Source organism: Cupressus sempervirens, chromosome 3 (assembly GCF_028749045.1).
Source record: "Cupressus sempervirens isolate cs-2001-9-10 chromosome 3, ASM2874904v1, whole genome shotgun sequence".
In the NCBI taxonomy this organism is placed as follows: domain Eukaryota; kingdom Viridiplantae; phylum Streptophyta; class Pinopsida; order Cupressales; family Cupressaceae; genus Cupressus; species Cupressus sempervirens.
In genome coordinates this window covers 892,656,395-892,671,110 of record NC_143120.1, presented here as the reverse complement: position 1 = coordinate 892,671,110, position 14,716 = coordinate 892,656,395, and the positions used below count along the sequence as shown (strand labels likewise).

The 14,716-nt window shown below is 35.4% G+C and overlaps 1 protein-coding gene across 4 annotated transcripts in view; it reads left to right on the top strand.

The window, feature by feature from the left end:
• The window catches only part of LOC149569670 (putative serine/threonine-protein kinase SIS8), a 311,948-nt gene that overhangs the window by 49,136 nt on the left and 248,096 nt on the right, over nt 1-14,716 (top strand). The gene's annotated exons all lie outside the window — the stretch shown is intronic.

The window sequence follows — 14,716 nt, the reverse complement described above, 5'->3', positions numbered from 1 at the left end:
GCTGCTGTAGGGATGACCTGTTGCTGCCTTGCAGTCCTCCGCAATCATGGTATCATGGGATGACCTGTTGCTGCTCTGATACCACTGTAACCCAGATGACTGTTCGCTGCTAGTATGATACTATCTTGGACATGAACCAGTACCAAGGGAAAGCTTAACACAACATAAAGTATCCTTTATTATCTCGGCTATGGTGTGACCATTTTCCTGCCTGCCTACTAGCTCATGTCTGCTGCTACTGACCTGTACGTTGCTAGCACAGTCGGATATCTTCAGTCACCTATTCCTTTCTCCTGCTGTTGAAACCTCCAATTTACTTCAGACTTCCAATGTATCAATCAGAACTTCAATCATAGAATAAAATGTGAGTCACTGGGTTTGCATCCAGTCTCACTCTTTGCCTCAAAGGGTTACGTCCTCCAGAAAGAGCCCAGTCACATTCAAGCAACCTTTTAGGATTTTGAAAAACAAAACATTTCATGATCCCAATCCCAATGTAGCTCCACACTTTTATAACTTTGATGTGAGGGAAAACACAAACAACTAGGCAATGTGGGATTAAAGGCCAATTTTGTCTTTTAGTCACTTAAGTTACTTTATAACTTTATAATAATATTAAAATATTTAAATAAATCACTTAAGTCACTAGAACTTTAATATCTCTTGAAATACTTGTCTGATTGCCTTGCCATTTGAAATAGGAATCTATCCTCATAATTCTCCATGTGACCAAATACACTTTCTAAAAATAAAAAAGGTCCATCTCTATTACTCCTCACTTACTATACATAGTAAGTATGACAAATGAAGTCCATATGATATTGAATGAAGGCCAAATCCATAAATTGCTGAATGTTGGAGATGAATCAATCCTCAAAAGACCCTCTAACTATCCTCATTAGCCTTTGAGGATCCAATGTTAGGCTAATCCATGAAATTCTGATGGTTGCAACAAATGGGGACATTACAATTTATCATATCTCTATGCTTGCTGGAAGATAGTGAGTCCTTTTGGCAACTTTTGCAGATTTATATTTTTCCCTCAAATAGTGAGCTTCAAATTGCAAATCCTTTTTGTATCATGCCCTAAGGTTGTGCACCTTAACCTGCAAGTCAAATAATGAGAAGTGAGCTACCTTGGCCTTGCACCCAAAACATATTATAACCAGTAATTCATACCTTGAGTATGTTCTCATTGTGGATTTTCCCACATCGGGTTTTTGATGGGAAAATTGGGTGTTCGAATGTGTGATCTTCATTGCTTTATCTTTCTTTGATGTTTAGCTGGTTAGAGATAATTGGTTTAAAAATTGTGACTGAAAATGGTTCACGGTTTTGCTGAAGATTGATTCACTCATGCCTCTTAGTCTTTTGGTGTGCTCAACAAAATGATATTTTTATTTAATAATTAACTAGATCACCCAAGTTGCAAAAAGCATCAATGAGACAAACATGAAATTCTCACCATATTAATGTCATTGAAGCCTCAGAATGAAGAATTGGATCAACTTGGTGATTGCTTAAACTAAGATACTCCACCAAGAAGCTTGGAGAGCCTCAAAAGGCCAAAATTGCATTTTGAAAGCATCATGAGGCCCACTAAGATCATTTGAACTCATTGCCATGAAGAACATTTCTTGATCAATCTCTCACTCTCTAAGAAAGTTGGATTTCTCCCTCACTCACTAATTAGCCAATGGAAAAACTTGGAAAATAGACTAATTCTTCACAAATTGATTTTTTCTTGAATAGGGGACGTTACAATTTGAAATTTAGACAAATTATAAAATTAACAAATTATTCCTTTTTTGTGTCTCATAAGTCTGCTAGAATCAAAATACGCAATTGGTCTTTGTTACCTGCTATGCCCATGGAGGGGAGATCATAGGCCAACTGATTTTTAGAATTAATAATTAAGTTCTATGCAAGGCCGCAACCTTGGTAGACTATATTGCCAATGGAACTAAATTAAATCATAAAATACCAATGAAATGTCTAGATTATTGTTATTATCACATTGAAATTAATAGATTAAATTTTATTTATCACTAAGAACTAATAATAAAATACCAATTGTTTCGTAATGAATGGATTATTTTTCAATATATTATATGTTTCCTTAAATAAACATATTGTTTTCATAATAAATACTTTTGATTAAACATATGATTATGTCTTAAGGTTTAATAGTTAAAATCTGAAACCACATGTCATAACAACAACCACCAAAGGATAGAACGATATGAAAAGTATATTAAAGCCATCAGATGAATGAGGAAGAACAGCAGTGTGCAGAGTACGAAGCATTTAAGGAAGGAATGTTTATGGCAGAGTTGACAGAGCATCACCCTCGAGTTACACAACACCTTCGTACCTCATACTTTGGGCAGAAGCATCATCACCGGTAGTGCAATGTCAAGTACACCTTCATACCCCACACTTCGAGCAGAAGCATCATCACCCTCGGGTTACACAACAAGACAGAAGTCATAGACCCCTACCCACGTGTAACCCCCCGATTTCATGGGTCTAAATTAACATCTAACATACTCAAAGAATACAATTTCTACTTTGTTTCATAGGAAGACAGTTATATCATTCATGTTTATGTGAATAACATTTACCGTTAAAATCAGTTAGACAAAATTTCTTAACTAAAAATTTGAAATACCATCAAATGAAATTACTATAGAAATCAGAACCCACATACCTCAGAAAAACTGAGATCAAAATCAAACTAGGGATGCTTTTGCAACCACCCGGGTTAGTCCACAAATACACTATAACAATTTCATATGATGACTATCATCTACAAACTGCTATCTTAAAATCAAATGATAATTACAATTAAATACCACTATATTTCAAATTAGGGCATCACATACCACTGTATCAATTAGGGCATCATTTACCTTTAGTTCATTTAGGGCTTCTCATACCGCTATCTCACTTAGGGCTTCCAATACCACAGATTCATTTTAGGGCTTCTATGACCACATATTCAATTCAGGGCTTTTGCGACCATGGATTCAATTTAGGGCTTCAGATTCCTTTCCTTTCGATTGCTTAACTGTGATAGTAACTCAAGGCTAGAAATATACTTATATTTGATATGAAAAACAATCCATGATTCTATAACGGTAACAATAAATTAACTCAATTTAATCTTACCTCCGCATAACTAAAAATGATAATACCTGTTTTCTATAAACAATTGAATGCATAGCTTATATCTGTTTAACGCAAATCCGACATCTTGAGAGAGGTGAAACATTGTCAGGGGCTTAACCACCCAACCTTAGACCACAACATATCCCCACATGATCTCTAACGAGAAAGGCCCTCCCTACTTGGAATAGGCAGGGGTCATCATGCCATCCTCTGGGCTTCTTGATAATTAACTTCACCATACAACTTGGCAACAGGAGATCACAATAACAGAAATGTGCATGAGCTATTAATTCATATTAAATGATAAATATTGAAATATCATAACTGATTCAATTTAGGGCTTCTGTGACCACAGATTCAGTTTAGGGCTTCTTCGACCATAGATTCAATTTAGGGCTTCAGATTCCTTTCCTTCCGATTGCTTAACTGTGATAGTAACTCAAGGCTAGAAATTTAGTTATATTTGATATGAAAACAATCCATGATTCTATAACGGTAACAATAAATTAACTCAATTTAATCTTACCTCCGCATAACTAAAAATGATAATACCTATTTTCTATAAACAATTGAATGCATAGCTTATATCTGTCTAACGCAAATCCGACATCTTGAGAGAGGTGAAACATTGTCAGGGGCTTAACCACCCAACCTTAGACCACAACATATCCTCTCATGATCTCTAACGAGAAAGGCCCTCCCTACCTAGAATAGGCAGGGGTCATCATGCCATCCTCTGGGCTTCCTGATAATTAACTTCACCATACGACTTGGCAACAGGAGATCACAATAACAGAAATGTGCATGAGCTATTAATTCATATTAAATGATAAATATTGAAATATCATAACTGATATGGATTTGATTATAACAGATTTCCTCTTTTTCACCTCGTCACCCTTTTTCTTGGCTACACAGCTGGGTGAGTCTCATATATTTTGAAATTCTCAAAGTAGACGGCTCTGTCAATTATTCAAGAAGATTACATACATCCAACATTTCACACTTTGTGATTACATAATTATGTTCTTTAAAGATCTCAACAATTTGACAACATTCTTCATGAGTGAAACATGCATGAGCTAATGTTATTATTTATCATGTTTTTATCTTATTCAGACGACAATCTTGATTTTTGCACCTCCTCACCTTTCTCAGGCCATCAAACTGGTGACTCTCTGGTGCTATTAGATTAATTTATTGGAAACTTTTTCACCATACTCCGGCATTTCGCCTGGTGAATTTCCTGGTGTTCACTTGATTAGATATTTGTGTATGCAAATCAGGTTGTAAAGGTTTTATACCGGAATGATACACTTTTGACTTGAATCATAAAGAATTCAGAGAAATTTATCTTCTCTCATATAAAGAAAGACGAGAAGCTTAAATCATAACAAGGAGGGCATTAGACTTAATAAACCAGATTGTAAATGATTTAATCTTCAATTATAGATTTCAAAGACAAAATGCAAAAGATTTCATGTTCGGTTGTCCAAGAAATTATTGACTTGGGTATAAATTATCACTTTGCTATTCATAGGATAGTTGGTAGTCTTTTCAGGTACACCACAATCTTGAAAAGGAAATATAAACTATTATCATTGCTTATATCACAAAAAGAAAGACGACAGATTCTAATGGAAAACAATAGACTTCAAGCTCAATTCGCTATCTTAAATCTCAAGGAAAGTAGATGCACTTTGCAATTGAGAAATTGATGAACCTAATTACAGTACGGGTTTCACATACTTATAATGAGAATGACCATATTCTAATCTATCGGTTCTGCAGTAATAAAATAAGAAGGAAAGCATAAACAGGTTGATGAATCGGATTAGAAGTCTTACGTGACTCCTTCCCTGTCACCTGATTTTGAGAAGAACTCGCACTTATGTAAACCGCAATCTCAATCAATCACCCATGGATGATGGTATTATTTTGGAGTAATGCAAGATAAGCCGCCGAACTAGTTCAGTCACAAAAGCCAAAAACAAGAATCACGATGGCTAAGGAATTAAGAGAGCCAATCCCCAAAACTCAGAATTACTCCCTCACATTGAACACATAAACAATAACGTATAGACGGATGAAAATTGAGAAGTCACGTGTTGCACAGAGGTAAGAGTTATATCAAAATACAATCAAAGAGACTATTAAAAAGAGATGCTTGGCTCTTCGGCTACCATCAGTTACAAGAAGCCATTCAAAAGACTCTCAAATCGATTTAAAGAATAAAAAGAAAGGAGGAAAAGAAAGAAAGAAAGAAGATGAAAGGTTTTATTATAATTATTAAAATCTAATATGTACAAGCAACATCACTTAATTATTAAATTATAATAGTGCTTAATCATTTTATATTTAAATGTACGTTTATAAATAATTATTAAAACAATATAACGAAAGATAAATTAAAATCTTTTAAGATACGTTTTATATTTTAACTCAATTGTTTTAATTAAATTATTTGTTTAAATAACTCATGCAGCTCCACAGGTGTAATCTGTTTTTACCTGTTTGCCCAGTGATGGTGATGCCCTGCATGATTCGTTTTTGACAATGCTTCCACCCCTTTGACATGCTCGCTACAAGGAATTTCTCCATAATTAAATCATAAATTATATAATCATAAATAATCATAACAGTTAACCTTTCATCTTAATTCCATGAATTCGCGACAATAATAACTAGAATGAAAGAATCAATCCCCAAAGGGATTGTCACTCCAATCATGAAGACAATGAACCCTCATCTCAAAGTTCGGCCCCACAAGATACCTTTCCCTCATTCATTCCAAGGGAAGAAACTAGTACAGAAGAAGAGACTACTGCAACTACTATGGAAGAAATTGCGCAACTATATGCAAACCTAGAACCAAATATTCAACATGTTTCTTTTGAAGAGTACTACAAAACAAAAACCATGGAAAAGAATAGGAAGAACCATGTAGATAAGGAACTTCAAAACAGGTGAATAAAGTTAAACTACCATATTTTAATGGTTCAGGAGAAGAAACTGCTCAATCATGGATCCAAAAATTAGATACATACCTGCCATATAGTCCTATGACTGAGGAAGGTGCAATCAACTTCGCCACACTCCACATAAGAGGGTCAACACATAAATGGTGGCACTATGGAAAAAATTCCTTAGGACATAAGAAAATTACCACCTATGGCGAATTCGCGCAAAGGTTGATGGATAGATTTGATCAAAGAGATTCAGAAATGGTACTTCCAAGAACTCACTCATCTCAAGTAATCAGGATCATTAGAAGAATTTGCAAATCAATTTCAAGATCTATCGGTAATGGTTCCAAACTTATCACAAAGCCAACTCACCCACTTGTTTATAGAAGGACTCAAGGATTTTATTAAAGCACAAATAAAACCCCTTGAACCACGAAACCTAGAGGAAGCAATCATAAAGGCAAAAAAGATCAAGTTTAATCACCACAGGGAAAAGCATAAGAATTTTGGTTCTAAGCCCCCATAGACATGAAGGATCTAAGAAGGACCATCAAGAAAGACCTTGTTATAGTTGTAAAGAACCATGGAATAAGGAACATTGATGCCAGAAAAAAGAAGAACTATACTAGAAAAACTTATGTTTTAAATGCAAGGAACCAGGGAAACCTAGTCATCAGTGTAAAAGAGGAAAGTAAACAAAATGGAAGAGCTAGGAGAAGATGATTTTCCATGGAAAAGAACAAAAACTGAAGAAACAAAACATGGGGTAATAGCCATCATCACCCAAGAAAATGAAAATAGGACCTTCCGACTCAAGGGAACAATTAAAGGACAAAGAATAATTGCATTAATGGATTCCCGAGCTACTCATGATTTAATTAGCAAACATTTGGTCACTAAGAGGAAACTTAAAACTCAAGAATTCAAAGGTTTCAAGGTTGCTTTTGGGAATGGATTCATTGATAAGTGCACCAAGATAGTGCCTCAACTTGAAGTCACTCTAGGGGGACACACCGTTAAGAGAAACTTTTATGTAACAAACATTCAAAATGATATCATCCTGGGAATGCCTTGGGTAAATTCCCTTGGAAGATTCATAATGGATGGGCCAAATTCAGAAATTTGTTTCCAACATGAAGTGAAAGAAATCACATTAAAAGGATTATCAGATGGGTCCCCCTAGATGGTCTCCTGTAAAAAAATGACAAAAATACTCAATCATGGCCAAGAGAGATGGGTGGCATAGTGTATGATAAAAGATAAATTAATTTAAAAAAGAGAAACCATTCATGTAGATATTCAATCTATATTGAAAAGATACAAAAGAGTCTTTGAAGAAATTCTCCCAGGACTCCCCCAAAAAGAGGATTTGAAAATTCGATATAATTGGAAGTAGGAGCAAGAACCGTAATCACCACCCCTTATAGACATCCAAGGAAATTCAAAGAAGAGATATAAAGAACAATCAATGAGTTATTGGAGATGGGCCATATCCCACCTAGCAGTTGGTGTCAACATATGCATATGTGAACCTTAAAGGGTGCATTCTAGAAAAGACGACTCAATAACTATAGGTAGGAAAACTTGATCTAGGAACGCCTTTAAGGTTTAGGGTTAGGTTAGAGGGTAACTATTTATAGTAAGTTTGATCTATTGGAAGAATTCTAACTATGTTTTTGCAAGGGTAATTACACTTACCCGATTTTTAGAATTAATAGTTAAGTTCTATGCAAGGCTGCAACCTTGGTAGACTATATTGCCAATGCAAAGCTTGGCATTGCAATCTACATTCAGCTATAAACACAATTTCTACAATAACTGCAATATGAATAGTAGTTTCTATTACATAAGTGTCGTGTCAACTCTGATTCGAAATATTTTTCCCTAAGGTTGTGTGCCTGAGCCTACAAGTCAAATTCTAAGAAGTGAGATACCTTGGCATTGAGCTTAAAATAATATTGTTATCTTCATATAGTGGGCATGTTCTCACCGCGGTTTTTCCCACTATGGATTTTTTATGTAAAAAATTGGTTTTCATATGTATGATCTACATTGCTTTATATTTCTTTGATGTTTTGTTGGTTAAAGGTAATTAACATAAATTTGTGATTGAAAACGTTTAAGGTTTTGCTCAAAACTGATTCACCCATACCAAAAAGTCTTGTAAAAAGATATATATTTATTTAGTAATTAAATAAGTCACCCAAGTTGCTTAAAGTTTAATTGTTCACAAATGTTTTTTTGCTTGTATAGGAAATTACGATCTGAGGTTGGGTTTGTGGCAAACAAGTGCCCCCCGTAGTCATTTTCAAACAGAAGATTGAAGGACCAGAAATGAGTAGTTGTCTCTACGTAAGAAAATCACTGCTCATTATAGGCGAGTCGATCAAGCCCTATATCTGTTATATTTTATACAATTAATAAAATAAATTATTCCCTTTTTGTGTCTCATTAAGTCTTTTGGAATCAAAATAGACCATTGGTCTCCATTAGTTGCTATGCCTATGGAGGGGACATCACATGCCACATGATTTTTAGAATTAAATAGTTAGGCTGTATGTAGAGCCACAAACAGGTAGACTGTTTTGCCTATGGAAAGCTTGACATAATCTACAATTAGTTCATTACTCAATTATAAACAAAAGCTCTACAGTAACTCCAATTTGAATAATAGTTTCTATTACATAACTATAGTGTCAACTCTCATTGAAATTATCTTATGTATAAGGCAATTATTTATAGCTTACAATAATAGTTTTTAGGTACCTAAGAACAATTATTAATATCCCAAAAATAAATACTTTAAAGAAACCTCTCGAAAAGTTACAAAAAATGTGGAGAGATAAGATAAGTTTATTACTGTCCAACAAATGACCACAAAAGGGGTCAAAGGGACTGCCAAATACAACACAAGGGCCTAGCTCGCAGTAAGGGCACCAAATAATACCTGAAGAAAAACAAAGCTCAAGCAACAAGAAACCAATGGAACAACAAAGCCAGAGTCAAGGAGAAAGAAGGGGGGTAGGGGCAGGGGTGGTGGGTTCGGTGTCATAACCCTATATTGGAAAATAATTAGAAAACAAACATATATATATATATATATATATATATATATATATATATATATATATATATATATATATATAGAGGTGGGTTGGGTGTCATAACCCTATATTGGAAAATAATTAGAAAACAAACAAATATATATATATATCAAATCAGTATTATAAATAATATTAATCTATAAGTAAGGAGTATATCATAATATAATAATATATATAGTTTAAATCTAATCATAGTACATATAAATGTTATTCCTTATATGGCTTTCCCTAAGGATGTGGTATGATAATAATAATGAACACTGTTTATCCATATGAATTATATAACTATGTTTACTAATCATGCTTGAAATTTCAGTTAAAATATTCATTTTGATAAGGCTGAAAAGTTGTGGCCAAATTAAGAATATATGGAAATAAAATCTCATCAATTCAGAAATAATTGAGGATATATATCAAAACACTTATGGACTATACATAACACTAATACAATATGGTGGGAATTGAGGTATCATAAGACTAGATCATAGAGATATTGTCAAGTAAGCCATATAATTAGAGAGGAGCTGTACAACTTCCATATATGGTTAATCACATTGGCGACTCAAGACTGAGTATGTGGTGATATTTTTACAAACGATCTTATATATAAGCAATTCTATCGAAAGAATTTCTAAGTGATAATGCTTCTGGAAGGAAAATTCCAATAAGTTGGCATAAACCACCAAACAACACTATCGTGCACAGTGGAAGCAATATGGAGCCAATGAATATTATCTTCAGTAACAAAAAAATGTTAACAAGTATATTGGTAGTTCAAGTATCCATGGTAGCTGTATTATTAACTTAATAAGTGTTATCATAATGATCATAAAATGATACTTATCTTATGGGGGTTTGAAATCTGATAGCGCCACAAACGAATATAAAGGGAAACAATATGTTAAATAGTGCAATGTCGAATATATTCAAACTGATAATACTATTTAGTTTTCATAAAAAAATCATGATCATCAGGATTTAACATGAACTGATTAACAGTCCAAGTAGAAATAAGTGATTAGAATATATAACAAATCAATTAGTTGGTGAATGATGTGGTACAATTCATTATGAAGAGATATAATTATTAAAAGACACCAGGTATGTCTTTTCCAATACATCCTCTCATACTTGGCATAAGATATGAGGAGACAATTCTATCTCCCTTCGATGGCAGGAATAAAAATAATCAATCAGATATACACAGAAAATAAAAACAAGCAGTGAATGATATAAGGAAAACACAGAACAAACAAAAAAAATGATATTCCAAATACATATATATGGCAAATATCATTACAACCTGCGAGCATAGACAGACGGCAACACAGCCCACAAAAAATCATGTTCTAGAATTGAGCAAGGTGATCAATGGTAAATCAGTGCGGTAGCAGTGGAGAATTGTCTATTAAAGGGATTAGAGGAGTTCAATGGTGAGCATACAAAACAAGAAGTAAATTCCATGCAAGCTAGACAGGTTGGCATGTGTAAGCAGTAAGGATAAGAAATATCAATAATAAGCAACCGAGGGGATTACTAATAAGACAAGAACAAAGGAACTAGTGAACCAAACATACAATTGATACTTGTACAATGACCATAAATAGCAGATATCAAATCCAAAACAAATTAATGATAAAGTAGTAAGCCTGAAACGTGATAACCAAAAAGGGACAAGATTATTAAACATGACAGAGAAGGTTCACTACAGCAGTCAACAAAAGTGTCATTGGGAAGTAGACTCTTATCAGAGAAGAGCGAAGTAAAATAAACAGACTGATAGACTCTATATACTCATCAGACAGCAGAAGAGAAATAAACATAGTGTAAGAGATTTCAATACAAATTCGAAGATGTATGTCTACTCATGTTACTTGTGATTAAATACATAATAGAGAGCTTATCAATTAGGAGTTATTAATATATAATAGAAACAAGAATTTATATTCTCATTGAGGCCAAGAGGAGATCCTTGATAGAGGGTATCTTTTTTAGATATTGAATTATTTGAAAGGAATTCAGAGATTAGAGGACATTCAAGAGCGGATGTGAGGAATTCCTAAGAGAAATCCTAGAGATAGATTTATAGAGAATCTCTTAGAGACAATATATCTTGTAGTGGTTAGCCATATGCATATGTTAGTGACTAGAGACTTGGTTAGAGATGGGAACTCTACCAAGTAGTGATTGTTAATGAGCATTCTCATTAATAGAGATCCCAGAGGCCTTAGGAAGGTGCTCTTCATATGACGATTGCCTAATCAAGAATTACTGTCACTAGAGGGTTAGGCGAATCTGAGAAGAGTTCTTTCTAGGGATTAGGAGGGGTTAGTAAGGGTAGTATTTAATCAATAGTTAAATTTTCTTAACATTTACTAACATATTGCAGGTTTTGGTTTCATGAATATATATATTTTCATCATGTACTAATGATTTAATGCAGGTTCTGGTATTCAATTCACAAACTAGAAAAGGGGACATTACAGGGGGGTAAGGGTGGGCTAAATGGGAGAACCCCCATTGCCATAAGCAATTTGAGCCACTGAGAAGAATTGCTGAACCAAAGGGTAAGCTTTGGGATGAACATAGACACTTGCTACCTCTTATTGGAAGAAGCAAGTCGATGATGAGGAACCCTCTAGTTTTTGACATATCTGGAGAGATAGAATGAGAGGATCCAATTGCTTTTTGTTACCGTGCCTTGTATAGAGCCCAATGCTAAAGGAGTTGATATGTTGAGATGTGTGTAGGCGTGCATGATGCCAACATTGAAAAGAGCTGTCACAAAGCCTGGTGGCCTCTTGGAGTTAGAAAAGCACTACTAATCCATGAACCTAAAGAAGGTGGGAAGGTCTTGAGTGTCTTTGCAAAGGTGGTTAGATCTCTCACAAATCTCAAAATAAATAGGGCATCAGAAAATGAAGTGCTCCTTTGACTCAAGTCTCCCCAATACCGCATGATTGGCAAATCCTATCCTTTTAGTCAAGCTGGTGATTAGTCTTAGAGTGGAGCCTATGGGAGCCCACCCTAAAGAAAGCTAGAGAGATCTTGAGAGAATGGGACCAATGGTTTGATAAGTAAGAGGGGTGGACAATGATCCCATCCCTTATCTCAAGGAAGTGTTCCACATAAAGCGCCATCTTGTGAGGCCCTCATGAGGATTGATGCAAGTACTATGAATGTCCTTGTTATAAATGTTGAACCTAATACACCTATTCAATGGTTTCCTGGGGGGGGGAGATGGGGAGGGGTGTGAAGGGAGTATTGGAAGGGGGGAGATGATCCATCAAAATCCCAATATACCCAAGGAGGGTTGAGGTCCTAGCAAACCACCCATGAGTATGACCCAACTAGACAAAGGCAATTGATTGTGACGAACAGTAAGCTAAGTGAGGGTACCTATGTTCCCCCCCACGAGAATTAAAAAAATACAAAGGCAATGTATAAAATAGACCAGATCGAAGATGGCATCAAGCATGAAGGGGTGAGCCCCGAACTCGGGAAGGATAATACTGTGAGGGATGGATTGTTGCACTTGATGATGCATTGAAGAAGGGTTCGCACTTGCTCAACAGAGGCCCAATCTAATCCCAAAAGGGAAGGCCCAAAACAATAGTCATAGAGAAAAGTAGGTTTGATAAGAGTGTCCATGAGGGTCATCTTGGATATGGTCTCTTAAAAGTGGTGTCAAAGCATTATTTCTCGAGAAGAGGCAAAGAACCATAGACCTTGTTGATACATGACTAAAGGGAGGGTCTCATGTTGAATTGAGGGCCAAGAACTTGACCCCCAGGTAAGTGTAAGAAGCGATCTCCACCTCATTGCCCTTGAAATAGAAGTAGAGGTGAGAGGTCTTGATCCCATTGAAAACCTTAACCTTGGTTTTCCTCAAATCAACCCTAATATGGCGCAAGTCACAAAAAGAGGCAAGGCTATCCAACTGTCTTTGCAAACCATTAGGAGAGGATGTAAAGAGGAAAGCATCATCAATGAATAGAAAAATAGAGATCAAAACTTGGTGGACGAGGCAACCATCCCCACCTAGTGTTTGCTCCTGAAGAAAGCCCTCCAACTCATCAATGTAAATGACGAGCAATGTAGGGGATAGGGGCATCCATATTTGACCCCGATAGTGGTCTTGACAAAATCCGATATGGAAATGATCCTAACTTCATTTTTGACGCTCATGCACATAAAGATATGGAATTGGAGGGGGGTGGTGGCCTAGATGAGGGGCTCACTTGGAATATCATAAAGCTCAGAGGTGTGGGAAATCAGAAAGTCAAGTGCAGGGTTGAGGGTGGAACGGCAGGTAAGGATGCTGCATTAAAAAGACTTGGGGAACAAATGAGTAGGATCCAAAAACAGGGCCTCAGCCTCATCTACTTCTTATAAAGAGAACACTAGAAATAGCCACTCCTGAATTACGAATTTGCACAAGTAGCCTCCATGATTTTAAAACTCTTGTCAGTTTGAAATCTAACAAATCCTTTGAGGACAATTTCAAAAAAATCCTAGCTATTTAAATTCAATTTCCTTTTTTTGAAGGGGGAGAATGTTGAAATGTATATTCAAATACTTGCTATCGTGGAATGCATTTTTTAGATTTTTATTTGTTTGATATGTAGTTTCAGTGGTCATATTTTTGACTTTATTTGGACTGCTTGAAACAGAGGAATTAGTGAGGAATGATGGTCTCCTAGGGGGTGGAAAATTTTGACGATCAATGCAAAAAATTAATTACTGGAGTGATTTGTGAATGTATGGAAGAGTGCACATGTGAAGTCTAATGTTAAAGCTATCAAAGCAGTGGCCAAAATCAGAAATTTAATCTTTGTTAGAGAATACTTGGCATCTTGTGAATGTTTAGTTCAAGTGAGTATCAGTTGGTTAGAATAAATTTTGAAGAGTTGGTTAAGGCTGAAGCTATTAACTAGTGGGCCTGTTTTACAATGGCCACATGCATAAATTTGCCTTGAAGGTTTAGTATGATATATGCTCATCTAGTGGGATGTACCTCATGGCAATTACTTGGGATATAGCTCCCACAAAAACACACACACACACACATGTCAGCATATGAAAATTGGTCTGTAATGTTCCTAAAGAAAAAAGTACCTTTGGATGCTTTCTATTGGTTAGCTTGCCCTCTGACCCAGTTTTAGAATGAGTTGTTTACAAAATCCTTAATCACAGAAAAATTATACAAAAGATTTTCAGCCAGAGTTCAAAGTTTCTTTTTTGACTACTAGTAATGAAAAGAGGCATACCAAAATGGTCACTTGTATTAGAACTATTGGCACACAAGGATACACGGGTGCACATGCACAAGCAAGTGGTCTGTTACGTGTGGTACTGGTATCTATAGCTAGTGGCTTGGTTGTTAAATAAATTATTTTCTGTTGAGGTCCAAAGAGTATAGTTAGCTTGGGCAGAAGGAAAATTGGAACCATAGTTACTGTGTATGACTTGAGT